A 14,357-nucleotide genomic window follows, 5' to 3' on the forward strand; every position below is an offset into this window, starting at 1 on the left:
CCATATTGACATCCAGAGTGTCTCATAGACCTCGTACCATCATGGAGTCCTTTTGTTAGTGATGATGACTTGTCCATCCCTATAAACAGCCCACTTTCCCTCTTTGCGAGCCTCCAATACCTTGGGCATGTGTTCTTTGCGATGCGCTATTTGTGTTGGGGTAAGGTCCTCATCCAAATAAATCTTCTCACCCTTGAGGACTCTCCTCTTGGAGAGGAAGGCCTTTCTTTTCTCTCTGTCCCCAAAGGGAAGAATTAGAGCCTTGGACTTAAGTCCTCTTTCCCCACTCTCCAAGCACTGACGATAGGTACGTCCGAAGCCCCAATTTTGTCAGCAAGTGTCTTAGCATCTTCCTGTGGATTGCTCTTCTCCTCCCATCCTACTACCCGTACATGTAAAACCCTAGCTTGTCTTCTAGCCTCTTCTTCCTGTTAGCCTGCTCTTATTTAGTCTCAGTCTGTCATCTCCTGGTTGTGAGCTCCTGTCAGAGTCTGACAGGAGACAGAGGAGCTCTGTCAGTGTGTTTTCAGTCTGCTTTAGTCAGCATGTAGCCCTGGGCATTTTATAGCCCAGATTTGGGCTGTTTTTGGGGTGACTGCCCATTATTTTGGGCAGTCGGACCAGTTCTGGTCAGTCGGACCAGAACTGGCCAGTCGGACCAGATCTGGCCAGGTCGGCCAGTTTAGCTGGTCGGCCAGTTTTCTGGCTGGGGGCTATTTATAGCTGCCCCCCCAGTCAGTCCAGCATTCATCTCATTCATGCTCTGCAGGTTCAGCACTCCTCCCTCCATCTCCGTCTCCGGCATTGGTACTGCCTCTGCTTCCAGTCTGTCCTGGTTCCCTCACTGACGCTCCGGGCTGCGTGCAGGGACTGTTCTGTCCATTCCAGTGTATTCAGCATTCATCTCAGTCAGTGCAGATTTTCTTCCTTCATTCTCTGCTTCCTCTCTCCTCTCCTCTGTGTTCGTGTTCTTCTTTCGCTGCGCACTCTCACATGGTATCATCGCCTGATTGAGAGCACGGAGGACGAGAGAAATACCTTACTGCTGCTGTCCACAGTTCCACAACAGCCAGGCGATTCCTTCAGGAGGCTGCCAACAGGTCTATTCCAGCCAGGCGACTGCATCAGAAGGCTGTACAGCCTGCGTTTGCTGTACACAGGGGCTGCCATGTCATCCAGTGACGCAGCAACCCTGCGTTTGCTGCCAGGCGACCTCCTCTGCTGCAGGGCGACCCTCCTACAGCTTGCGTTTTGTTGTTTTGCAGGTCACTTCTACCCTGGCTGCTCCTATCCTGCAGGCGACCTCTGTCTGGGCAAGTTCCCGGTGCTGGTGGTCTCGATTCTGGTGTTCACCATCAGATCTATTTGCGTTTTGCAGATCCAGGTGGCTGTAGGCACTCTCTGCCTGCATCTTGGTGGTTGGTGACCACACTGTTGGTCCTATTTCGTCAGCGGCACAACTTTCTTTGGTATTTTGCAGATTGGAAGATGTCTTATCAGTTTTCAGGCTTTGAAGACTCAGAGGATGAGCTTCTTTCTCATCATTCCTCTGAGCGGAGGCGGGACTATCGTGAAGTTCGACAACGGGATGACCCTCCTCGCACTCGTCCTTCTTCAGTCCATGCATCCCAGAGGGTTCCATCTCCTGCGAAGGTTTCTTCAGTGAAGACTGCATCAACTGTGCGGATGCCTTCCTTGATCCCCTCTATACAGGTGCCGATTCTCCCTTCCTTTCCGAAGGAAGACAAGTTGGATGGTTCCAACTATTCCCTATGGTCATGCAAGGTGGCTTGCATTCTTGATACCTTTGATCTATGGGATCTTGTTTCTTCGCCCATCGACCGACCCCCCGTGGATTCGTCCGATGGCACCTCAATGGACCGTGCAGCCTTATGGGATAGGCTCAACTCTCGAGCCCGTTTCTTTCTTTTTATGAGTCTCCATGATTCTGTTCTTGTACATGTTCACAGGTTAAAGACCGCGGCGGAAGTATGGACAAAGCTTGCGTCTTTGTATCAGCACAAGACATTTGCCCACAAGATTTCCGTGGAGAAGAAGTTGCGGATGCTCAGTCTTGATGGCTCTTCTTCCATGAAGGAGCACATCACGAAGATGGAGGATATGCGAGGCGAGCTCGCCTCTCTTGGTCGTCTGATATCGTCTGAGGATATGGCGATGATTCTGTTGACTCAGCTGCCATCACCCCGCTATGATGTCTTCTACACCAGCCTCATCACTACGAGAACCCGTGAGACTCTCCTATGGGAGGAGCTTTCCCCGCTTGTCTTGGAGCATGACGAGCGACTCAAAGAGGTGGGAGCCAGTGGCTCCACCAAGGCATTTACGGCTGCCACAAGTGGTGGCAAGAAGAAGAAACAAAAGAAGGAGAAGTCCAAGGACAAGAAGGAGGAAGATAAGAAGGATGCGAAGGAGAAGATGTTAGCCTGCTCTTATTTAGTCTCAGTCTGTCATCTCTTGGTTGTGAGCTCCTGTCAGAGTCTGACAGGAGACAGAGGAGCTCTGTCAGTGTGTTTTCAGGCTGCCTTAGTATGTATGCAGCCCTGGGCATTTTACAGCCCAGTTCTGGGCTGTTTTTGGGGTGACTGCCCATTATTTTGGGCAGTCGGACCAGTTCTGGTCAGTCGGACCAGAACTGGCCAGTCGGACCAGATCTGGCCAGTCGGACCAGATCTGGCCAGGTCGGCCAGTTTAGCTGGTCGGCCAGTTTTCTGGCTGGGGGCTATTTATAGCTGCCCCCCCAGTCAGTCCAGCATTCATCTCATTCATGCTCTGCAGGTTCAGCACTGCTCCCTCCGTCTCCGTCTCCGGCATTGGTGCTGCCTCTGCTTCCAGTCTGTCCTGGTTCCCTCACTGACGCTCCGGGCTGCGTGCAGGGACTGTTCTGTCCATTCCAGTGTATTCAGCATTCATCTCAGTCAGTGCAGATTTTCTTCCTTCATTCTCTGCTTCATCTCTCCTCTCCTCTGTGTTCGTGTTCTTCTTTCGCTGCGCACTCTCACATGGTATCATCGCCTGATTGAGAGCACGGAGGACGCGAGAAATACCTTACTACTGCTGTTCACAGTCCCACAACAGCCAGGCGATTCCTTCAGGAGGCTGCCAACAGGTCTACACCAGCCAGGCGACTGCATCAGAAGGCTGTACAGCCTGCGTTTGCTGTACACAGGGGCTGCCACGTCATCCAGTGACGCAGCAACCCTGCGTTTGCTGCCAGGCGACCTCCTCTGCTGCAGGGCGACCCTCCAACAGCCTGCGTTTTGCTGTTTTGCAGGTCGCTTCTACCCTGGCTGCTCCTATCCTGCAGGCGACCTCTGCCTGGGCAAGTTCCCGGTGCTGGTGGTCTCGTTTCTGGTGTTCGCCATCAGATCTATTTGCGTTTTGTAGATCCAGGTGGCTGTAGGCACTTTCTGCCTGCATCTTGGTGGTTGGTGAACACACTGTTGGTTCTATTTCGTCAGCGGCACAACTTTCTTTGGTATTTTGCAGATTGGAAGATGTCTTACCAGTTTTCAGGCTTTGAAGACTCAGAGGATGAGCTTCTTTCTCATCATTCCTCTGAGCGGAGGCGGGACTATCGTGAAGTTCGACAACGGGATGACCCTCCTCGCACTCGTCCTTCTTCAGTCCATGCATCTCAGAGGGTTCCATCTACTGCGAAGGTTTCTTCAGTGAAGACTGCATCTACTGTGCGGATGCCTTCCTTGATTCCCTCTATCCAGGTGCCGATTCTCCCTTCCTTTCCGAAGGAAGACAAGTTGGATGGTTCCAACTATTCCCTATGGTCATGCAAGGTGGCTTGCATCCTTGATACCTTTGATCTGTGGGATCTTGTTTCTTCGCCCATTGACCGACCCCCCGTGGATTCGTCCGCTGGCACCTCTATGGACCGTGCAGCCTTATGGGATAGGCTCAATTCTCAAGCCCGTTCCTTTCTTTTTATGAGTCTCCATGATTCTGTTCTTGTACATGTTCACAGGTTAAAGACCGCGGCGGAAGTATGGACAAAGCATGCGTCTTTGTATCAGCACAAGACATTTGCCCACAAGATTTCCCTGGAGAAGAAGTTGCGGATGCTCAGTCTTGATGGTTCTTCTTCCATGAAGGAGCACATCACGAAGATGGAGGATATGCGAGGCGAGCTCGCCTCTCTTGGTCGTCTGATATCGTCTGAGGATATGGTGATGATTCTGTTGACTCAGCTGCCATCACCCCGCTATGATGTCTTCTACACCAGCCTCATCACTACGAGAACCCGTGAGACTCTCCTATGGGAGGAGCTTTCCCCGCTTGTCTTGGAGCATGACGAGCGACTCAAAGAGGTGGGAGCCAGTGGCTCCACCAAGGCATTTACGGCTGCCACAGGTGGTGGCAAGAAGAAGAAACAAAAGAAGGAGAAGCCCAAGGACAAGAAGGAGGAAGATAAGAAGGATGCGAAGGAGAAGAAGCCCAAGTGTCCCCATTGTGGGAAGGGCACTCATCCCGAGGAGAAGTGTTGGCAGAAGTATCCCCATTTGAAGCCTAAGGAGAAGGACTCGAAGGTGGCCCCAGCCACAACAGAATCTGCGTTTGTGCATCTCTTTGTTGAGGAAGACACTGCCCTAGCTTCTACCACTCAGGAGAAGCCTTGGCTCGTCGACAGTGGCGCATCTTCACATATGACCTTTCGTCAGGATTGGCTTCAGGATCTTCGTTCCAGAGGGGGTACAGTCACCATTGGTGACAATTCTACAGTTCCTGTTCATGGAGTGGGGACTTTACCTATGTTTTCAGACAGGCGGTCTTCCTCCGCCAAAGTGCTCTATGTACCTGATTTGGGTTTTAACCTATTATCTGTGCATGGTCTTACTCAGTTAGGTACCCGAGTTATTTTTACTTAGGATGCAGTCACAGTGGAGGATGCTTCTACAGGTGATGCCCTTTGGACAGGTACACAGGAGGGTGGGCTTTATACGCTCACAGCCTTGGCTGCGCGGACTTCCCAGGAGCTTGGGCTACTCTGGCATGCTCGGTATGGTCATTTGAACCTTGATTCACTTCGCCGGGCTTCTAGGAGGAAGATGGTGGAGGGACTTCCTGATTTCCCTCCTCTTTACACTTTGTGCCCTAGCTGCTTGAGGGGCAAGCAGCACAGGCAGCCTCACCCGCAGGTTGCTTCTAGGAGGGCTACTTCACCGCTTGAGTTGGTTCATACCGACCTTTGCGGACCTATGGGCACGGCCTCCCTTGGGAAGGCCAAGTATTTGATGCTGATTGTGGACGACTTTAGTCGTTATGTGTGGCCTTATTTCTTGGAGTACAAGAGCGAGGCGTATTCCCGTTTCTGTGAGTGGCAGGTGTTTGTGGAGACCCAAACAACCTCCAAAGTCCGTGGTGTTCGAGCTGATCACGGTGGAGAGTTCACTTCTCACCTTTTCTCTCAGTTTTGCAGGGATCATGGTATTCGGGTGGAGTATTCCCATCCGAACACACCATCAGAGAATGGTGTGGTGGAGCGTGCGAATCGGACCATGATTGAGATGGCCCGATCTATGCTGGAGCATAGGAGTCTTCCTCATTTCCTTTGGGGTGAGGCGGTGGCTACAGCGGTGCATATACGCAACCGCTCTCCGACTTCGGCGTTACAGGACATGACTCCATATGAGGCTTTCTTTGGAAAGAAGCCTTCCGTGTCCCATTTTCGCATCTTTGGGTGCGATGCTTTTGTCCATGTGGACAAGAAGAAGAGGAAGACGAAGTTCGACTCTAAGTCGAGAAAGCTTATCTTCGTTGGTTATAGTACGACCACGAAGGGATATCGGCTCTACGACCCGACGACGCGGCAGGTTGAGGTGAGCAGGGATGTGATCTTTGATGAGGCTTTGGCCTCTGAGGATCCGATTGATGGTTCGATTTCCGATGTTTCTTCGTCATCGACGGACCCCCCCCCACCTTCTCTCCCTTCACTTCCTTCCAGGATCACCCTTAGCACCCCCCCTATTCCTCCTCCTCCTTCGGCTTCCCTTACCCCTTTGGTGGATGTGCCTTCGTCTTCTACGAGCTCTTCTACCGCCTCTTCGGGATCTTCACGGGATACACAGCCTTCTTCAGATGCGGAGGATTTACCTTCACTCGGTGAGGGGGAGTCCCTCTCCGATTCGGGTGCTTTACAGGTTCCGGAGACCCCCCGGGTTCTCTCACAGAAGGAGTCTCTCAGGATTCCTTTATGGTATCGCCGGCTCATGCAGGATTCAAGTGTTACTCACTTTCCTGTTTCTTCTACAGGTCCTCGTCGATCAGCCCGTTTACAGGCCCAGCGGGACAGTTCACTATGTGTGAACTATGCTCTTATGTCACAGATTCTTCAGGATTCCGAGCCTTCCACTGTGGAGGAGGCTCTTGCACAGGATATTTGGAGACAGGCTATGCAGGCCGAGCTCGACTCCATCGAGCGAAACCATACGTGGGAGCTTGTTCCGCGTCCCGCGAAACGGAAGGTGATTGGTGTGAAATGGGTCTTTAAGACCAAATATCTTGCAGATGGCTCCTTGGACAAGCATAAAGCTAGGCTTGTTGCCAAGGGTTTTGCCCAGCGTGCAGGGTTGGATTACTTTGAGACTTTTGCTCCTACAGCTAGGATGTCCACCATCCGAGTGCTTTTGGCTCTTGCTGCTCACCACCGTTGGCCTGTCTATCAGATGGACGTCAAGTCTGCTTTTCTGAATGGCGTTCTTGAGGAGGAGATTTATGTTTCACAGCCTCCTGGTTTTCTTGTGCAGGGGAAGGAGGATCATGTCTACAGGCTGCGGAAGGCTCTTTATGGCCTAAAGCAGGCTCCTCGTGCTTGGTACCAGCGGATTGACCACTTCTTTCTACAGAGTGGCTTTGCGCGCTCCGCTTATGATCCCAACCTCTACTTACGGGTTGTGGATTCTCTTTCGGTGTTCCTCATCTTGTATGTGGATGATCTTATTATTACAGGGAGCGACACTCAGCAGGTGGAGCATACACGGTCCATTCTACAGCAGGAGTTTGACATGACGGATCTAGGGATCCTTCACTTCTTTCTAGGTCTGGAGATCTATCAGATGGCACAGGGCATTTTTATCTCGCAGCACAGGTACATCTCCGAGCTTCTTTCGGAGTTTGATATGGCTGAGTGTCGGCCTATCTCATGCCCTATGGACCCTGAGTCCAAGCTTTTGACAGCTGGCGTTCCTCTTACCGATCCCACCCGTTACAGGTGCCTTGTCGGCTCTCTTATCTGGCTACTTCACACTCGGCCGGATATCTCCTTTGTGGTGGCTTTATTGTCTTCCTTTATGCAGACTCCTACCCAGGATCACTGGCAGGCAGCCTTGCGGGTTCTTCGCTATTTGCAGGGGACTCGATCCTTTGGGATCATGTATGGAGATGGGATTACTCTTTCTGGATGGAGTGATTCTGATTGGGCAGGTGATGTGGATTCGTGACGATCCACTACAGGTTATGCTTTCACCCTTGGATCTGGTGCTGTCTCTTGGAGCAGCAAGAAGCAGCCTACTGTGGCACTTTCTTCTACAGAGGCCGAGTATCGGGCCCTATGTTCGACCGCTATGGAGGCAGTTTGGCTCCGTCGCTTACTCGCGGAGATTGGCTTTTCCCAGACCGGACCTACGGAGCTGCGCGTGGATAACCAGAGTGCTCTTGCTCTGGCCAAGAACCCGGTGTTTCATGCTCGTACGAAGCACATTGAGGTTCAGTATCACTATGTTCGCGAGCGGATCGTGGATTCGGAGCTGGTGGTGGTCTATTGTCCTACGGCGGCCAATGCAGCTGATCTCTTTACGAAGCCTTTGCCTCAGGCTTCTTTGCTTCATCACATGCGGTTCTTGGGTCTTCAGTCTTTCCCAGGAGTTGAGAGGGGGTGTTAGCTTGCTCTTATTTAGTCTCAGTCTGTCATCTCCTGGTTGTGAGCTCCTGTCAGAGTCTGACAGGAGACAGAGGAGCTCTGTCAGTGTGTTTTCAGGCTGCCTTAGTATGTATGCAGCCCTGGGCATTTTACAGCCCAGTTCTGGGCTGTTTTTGGGGTGACTGCCCATTATTTTGGGCAGTCGGACCAGTTCTGGTCAGTCGGACCAGATCTGGCCAGTCGGACCAGATCTGGCCAGGTTGGCCAGTTTAGCTGGTCGGCCAGTTTTCTGGCTGGGGGCTATTTATAGCTGCCCCCCCAGTCAGTCCAGCATTCATCTCATTCATGCTCTGCAGGTTCAGCACTGCTCCCTCCGTCTCCGTCTCCGGCATTGGTGCTGCCTCTGCTTCCAGTCTGTCCTGGTTCCCTCACTGACGCTCCGGGCTGCGTGCAGGGACTGTTCTGTCCATTCCAGTGTATTCAGCATTCATCTCAGTCAGTGCAGATTTTCTTCCTTCATTCTCTGCTTCATCTCTCCTCTCCTCTGTGTTCGTGTTCTTCTTTCGCTGCGCACTCTCACAGAAGAAGCCCAAGTGTCCCCATTGTGGGAAGGGCACTCATCCCGAGGAGAAGTGTTGGCAGAAGTATCCCCATTTGAAGCCTAAGGAGAAGGACTCGAAGGCGGCCCCAGCCACAACAGAATCTGCGTTTGTGCATCTCTTTGTTGAGGAAGACACTGCCCTAGCTTCTACCACTCAGGAGAAGCCTTGGCTCGTCGACAGTGGCGCATCTTCACATATGACCTTCCGTCAGGATTGGCTTCAGGATCTTCGTTCCAGAGGGGGTACAGTCACCATTGGTGACAATTCTACAGTTCCTGTTCATGGAGTGGGAACTTTACCTATGTTTTTAGACAGGCGGTCTTCCTCCGCCAAAGTGCTCTATGTGCCTGATTTGGGTTTTAACCTATTATCTGTGCATGGTCTTACTCAGTTAGGCACCTGCGTCATTTTTACTCAGGATGCAGTCACAGTGGAGAATGCTTCTACAGGTGATGCCCTTTGGACAGGTACACAGGAGGGTGGGCTTTATACGCTCACAGCCTTGGCTGCGCGGACTTCCCATGAGCTTGGGCTGCTCTGGCATGCTCGGTATGGTCATTTGAACCTTGATTCTCTTCGCCGGGCTTCTAGGAGGAAGATGGTGGAGGGACTTCCTGATTTCCCTCCTCTTCACACTTTGTGCCCTAGCTGCTTGAGGGGCAAGCAGCACAGGCAGCCTCACCCGCAGGTTGCTTCTAGGAGGGCTACTTCACCGCTTGAGTTGGTTCATACCGACCTTTGCGGACCTATGGGCACGGCCTCCCTTGGGAAGGCCAAGTATTTGATGCTGATTGTGGACGACTTTAGTCGTTATGTGTGGCCTTATTTCTTGGAGTACAAGAGTGAGGCGTACTCCCGTTTCTGTGAGTGGCAGGTGTTTGTGGAGACCCAAACCACTTCCAAAGTCCGTGGTGTTCGAGCTGATCACGGTGGAGAGTTCACTTCTCACCTTTTCTCTCAGTTTTGCAGGGATCATGGTATTCGGGTGGAGTATTCTCATCCGAACACACCATCAGAGAATGGTGTGGTGGAGCGTGCAAATCGGACCATGATTGAGATGGCCCGATCTATGCTGGAGCATAGGAGTCTTCCTCATTTCCTTTGGGGTGAGGCGGTGGCTACAGCGGTGCATATACGCAACCGCTCTCCGACTTCGGCATTACAGGACATGACTCCATATGAGGCTTTCTTTGGAAAGAAGCCTTCCGTGTCCCATTTTTGCATCTTTGGGTGCGATGCTTTTGTCCATATGGACAAGAAGAAGAGGAAGACGAAGTTCGACTCTAAGTCGAGAAAGCTTCTCTTCGTTGGTTATAGTACGACCACGAAGGGATATCGGCTCTACGACCCGACGACGCGGCAGGTTGAGGTGAGCAGGGATGTGATCTTTGATGAGGCTTCGGCCTCTGAGGATCCGATTGATGGTTCTATTTCCGATGTTTCTTCATCATCGACGGACCCCCCCCCCCCACCTTCTCTCCCTTCACTTCCTTCCAGGATCACCCTTAGCACCCCCCCTATTCCTCCTCCTCCTTCGGCTTCCCTTTCCCCTGTGGTGGATGTGCCTTCGTCTTCTACGAGCTCTTCTACTGCCTCTTCGGGATCTTCACGGGATATACAGCCTTCTTCAGATACGGAGGATTTACCTTCACTCGGTGAGGGGGAGTCCCTCTCCGATTTGGGTGCTTTACAGGTTCCGGAGACCCCCCGGTCTCCCTCACAGAAGGAGTCTCTCAGGATTCCTTTATGGTATCGCCGGCTCATGCAGGATTCAGGTGTTACTCACTTTCCTGCTTCTTCTACAGGTCCTCGTCGATCAGCCCGCTTACAGGCCCAGCGAGACAGTTCACTATGTGTGAACTATGCTCTTATGTCACAGATTCTTCAGGATTCCGAGCCTTCCACAGTGGAGGAGGCTCTTGCACAGGATATTTGGAGACAGGCTATGCAGGCCGAGCTCGACTCCATCGAGCGAAACCGTACGTGGGAGCTTGTACCGCGTCCCGCGAAACGGAAGGTGATTGGTGTGAAATGGGTCTTTAAGACCAAATATCTTGCAGATGGCTCCTTGGACAAGCATAAAGCTAGGCTTGTTGCCAAGGGTTTTGCCCAGCGTGCAGGGTTGGATTACTTTGAGACTTTTGCTCCTACAGCTAGGATGTCCACCATCCGAGTGCTTTTGGCTCTTGCTGCTCACCACCGTTGGCCTGTCTATCAGATGGACGTCAAGTCTGCTTTTCTGAATGGCGTTCTTGAGGAGGAGATTTATGTTTCACAGCCTCCTGGTTTTCTTGTGCGGGGGCAGGAGGATCATGTCTACAGGCTGCGGAAGGCTCTTTATGGCCTAAAGCAGGCTCCTCGTGCTTGGTACCAGCGGATTGACCGCTTCTTTCTACAGAGTGGCTTTGCGCGCTCCGCTTATGATCCCAACCTCTACTTACGGGTTGTGGATTCTCTTTCGGTGTTCCTCATCTTGTATGTGGATGATCTTATTATTACAGGGAGCGACACTCAGCAGGTGGAGCATACACGGTCCATTCTACAGCAGGAGTTTGACATGACGGATCTAGGGATCCTTCACTTCTTTCTAGGTCTGGAGATCTATCAGATGGCACAGGGCATTTTTATCTCGCAGCACAGGTACATCTCCGAGCTTCTTTCGGAGTTTGATATGGCTGAGTGTCGGCCTATCTCATGCCCTATGGACCCTGAGTCCAAGCTTTTGACAGCTGGAGTTCCTCTTACCGATCCCACCCGTTACAGGTGCCTTGTCGGCTCTCTTATCTGGCTGCTTCACACTCGGCCGGATATCTCCTTTGTGGTGGCTTTATTGTCTTCCTTTATGCAGACTCCTACCCAGGATCACTGGCAGGCGGCCTTGCGGGTTCTTCGCTATTTGCAGGGGACTCGATCCTTTGGGATCATGTATGGAGATGGAATTACCCTTTCTGGATGGAGTGATTTTGATTGGGCTGGTGATGTGGATTCGCGACGATCCACTACAGGTTATGCTTTCACCCTTGGATCTGGTGCTGTCTCTTGGAGCAGCAAGAAGCAGCCTACTGTGGCACTTTCTTCTACAGAGGCTGAGTATCGGGCCCTATGTTCGACCGCTATGGAGGCAGTTTGGCTCCGTCGCTTACTCGCGGAGATTGGCTTTTCCCAGACCGGACCTACGGAGCTGCGCGTGGATAACCAGAGTGCTCTTGCTCTGGCCAAGAACCCGGTGTTTCATGCTCGTACGAAGCACATTGAGGTTCAGTATCACTATGTTCGAGAGCGGATCGTGGATTCGGAGCTGGTGGTGGTCTACTGTCCTACGGCGGCCAATGCAGCTGATCTCTTTACGAAGCCTTTGCCTCAGGCTTCTTTGCTTCATCACATGCGGTTCTTGGGTCTTCAGTCTCTCCCAGGAGTTGAGAGGGGGTGTTAGCCTGCTCTTATTTAGTCTCAGTCTATCATCTCCTGGTTGTGAGCTCCTGTCAGAGTCTGACAGGAGACAGAGGAGCTCTGTCAGTGTGTTTTCAGTCTGCTTTAGTCAGCATGTAGCCCTGGGCATTTTACAGCCCAGATCTGGGCTGTTTTTGGGGTGACTGCCCATTATTTTGGGCAGTCGGACCAGAACTGGCCAGTCGGACCAGATCTGGCCAGTCGGACCAGATCTGGCCAGGTCGGCCAGTTTAGCTGGTCGGCCAGTTTTCTGGCTGGGGGCTATTTATAGCTGCCCCCCCAGTCAGTCCAGCATTCATCTCATTCATGCTCTGCAGGTTCAGCACTCCTCCCTCCGTCTCCGTCTCCGGCATTGGTGCTGCCTCTGCTTCCAGTCTGTCTTGGTTCCCTCACTGATGCTCCGGGCTGCATGCAGGGACTGTTCTGTCCATTCCAGTGTATTCAGCATTCATCTCAGTCAGTGCAGATTTTCTTCCTTCATTCTCTGCTTCCTCTCTCCTCTCCTCTGTGTTCGTGTTCTTCTTTCACTGCGCACTCTCACACTTCCAAGGTAACATTCATTACTTCAGTCTTGTTCACTGATGTTCCCTTATTCTTTTTTACTACCTCAATCCATGGGCTGGCTTTTTCTATCTGCTTCTGTGTTGTCTTTGTCACTTCTACCCATGAGTGAACCTCCCTTTCACATGCCTTCAAAGCCTCTTTCTCTTTTTGTAGTTCTTCTTGCATGTTCATTTCTTTTTTCTTGAATGTATTCAATTCTTCCCCCAGTTCTAAGATTTCAGATTTGTAGGCATCTACCACTTTCAGCATTTCAGTTTTCAGCGTGTGCATTTCGGATAGCATTTGTGTCTGTAAGTCATTCTTAATCTTTATCTGCATGTCTTGCATTTCTGCCCTTTGATTTGCTATCAGTTCAACTTTGACCTGCTCTCGTATTTCTTTCTCCAATTCTTGTCTCATAGTAGTTCAGAGCGAATCATGAGATGAATTTCTTCATATTTCTTTTCATTCATGGTGCGTGAAGTCTTTCCATGCCTGTCAGATGCTAGGGAGATAGTCTAATCACGGACCCTATGGCCATACGTCTTGTACCATGTGTTCTTAGAAGGGGTGTTGAACATTGCTTCCATGGATGGTTGTGTTAGTTCTTGATCAGATTCGTCTCCTAGATATTCATTTTCCATGGTTTGATGCTTGCATTTGTCTACATTTTCCATCTCTCACACACTGTGCAAAGCCACTCAGCTTGTACTTTGTACTCTCAAATCAGAGCAATTTCTGTGATTCCTGCAAGTTTCCAAATTTTCCCTAACCCCTCACTGAACTTTTGCAAGCCCAGTAATCTTTTACGAGCCCCAATGCCTTCACATTGTTTTCAGTCACTGCAGAGATACAAATTGCAGCCCCAGTCAGTGCATTACTGCATACTCCAGGGCATGATCAAAATCAAAGTCAATGTATCATTGCCTAGTCCACATTGGCCACGACTGCATTCCCTGCTCACGACTGTATTCATTCAGACCAGCATGCGAGAGGGGCCTGCTCACGACTGCATTCTCTGGTCATGACTGCATTCCCTGCTCACGGCTGCATTCATTCAAACCAGTGTGCGAGAGACTGCTCACGACTGCATTCCTTGATAACCAGCATGTGAGAGAGACCTGCTCACGACTGCATTCATTCAAACTAGCATGCGAGAGAGAACGACTGTATTCTCTGACCATGACTGCTCACGACTGAGTGAGAGAGACCTGCTTACGGCTGCATTCCATCACGCCAGGTACATCACCTTACGCCAGGTCACAAGTGCTCACGCCACGACTGCTCATGCCGCACACAGAGAGAGAGAGAGAGAGAGAGAGAGAGAGAGAGAGAGAGAGCCGCCACGCCAGCATCCCGTTAGAGAGAGCCGTCACACGAGAGAGTCATCACACCAGCATCCCATCATGCCAGCATCCCGTCAAAAGCTCTAAGGAAGAGGTGGAAGCGAGGAGACGGCATGAAGGGATTGCTCGTGCGCAGTAGCTTCTTCTTGAGGTATGCGATGGTGTCTTAGGGATTGACCTCCAATGTCGTGCTCTTGCCGTCCAACATACGAATCTCCAGCTCCATTAGATAGGCATGGACATTGTCAGCGCTCTTCCTCGTGTCCCACACAAAATAGGCAAAAAACAAGGTCAGCTAGGCACTAAGAGAGTGGGTGAAAGGGGCCAACCTTGCTCTTCACACACACACACACACACACACACACACACACACACACACACATATATATATATATATATAGAGAGAGAGAGAGAGAGAGAGAGAGAGAGAGAGAGAGAGAGAGAGAGAGAGAGAAATGAAATGATATATTAACGTCTACAAAAGGCCAAAATGACCTATGAGACCATGAGTTACAATCATGTGTATGA

General features: G+C 51.3%; 1 protein-coding gene and 1 pseudogene across 2 annotated transcripts in view; one reads left to right on the top strand and one right to left on the bottom strand.

Annotated features, from left to right (window-relative positions):
• Positions 1-14,357, top strand: part of CNX7 (co-factor for nitrate, reductase and xanthine dehydrogenase 7) — a 39,163-nt gene that overhangs the window by 12,430 nt on the left and 12,376 nt on the right. The window lies entirely within an intron of this gene.
• LOC148027711 (uncharacterized) lies at positions 40-12,903 on the bottom strand (annotated as a pseudogene).

The sequence above is a fragment of the Lygodium microphyllum genome, chromosome 12 (genome assembly GCF_053477565.2).
Source record: "Lygodium microphyllum isolate KBCC chromosome 12, Lygodium_microphyllum_v1.1.10, whole genome shotgun sequence".
NCBI classification, from domain to species: Eukaryota; Viridiplantae; Streptophyta; class Polypodiopsida; order Schizaeales; family Lygodiaceae; genus Lygodium; species Lygodium microphyllum.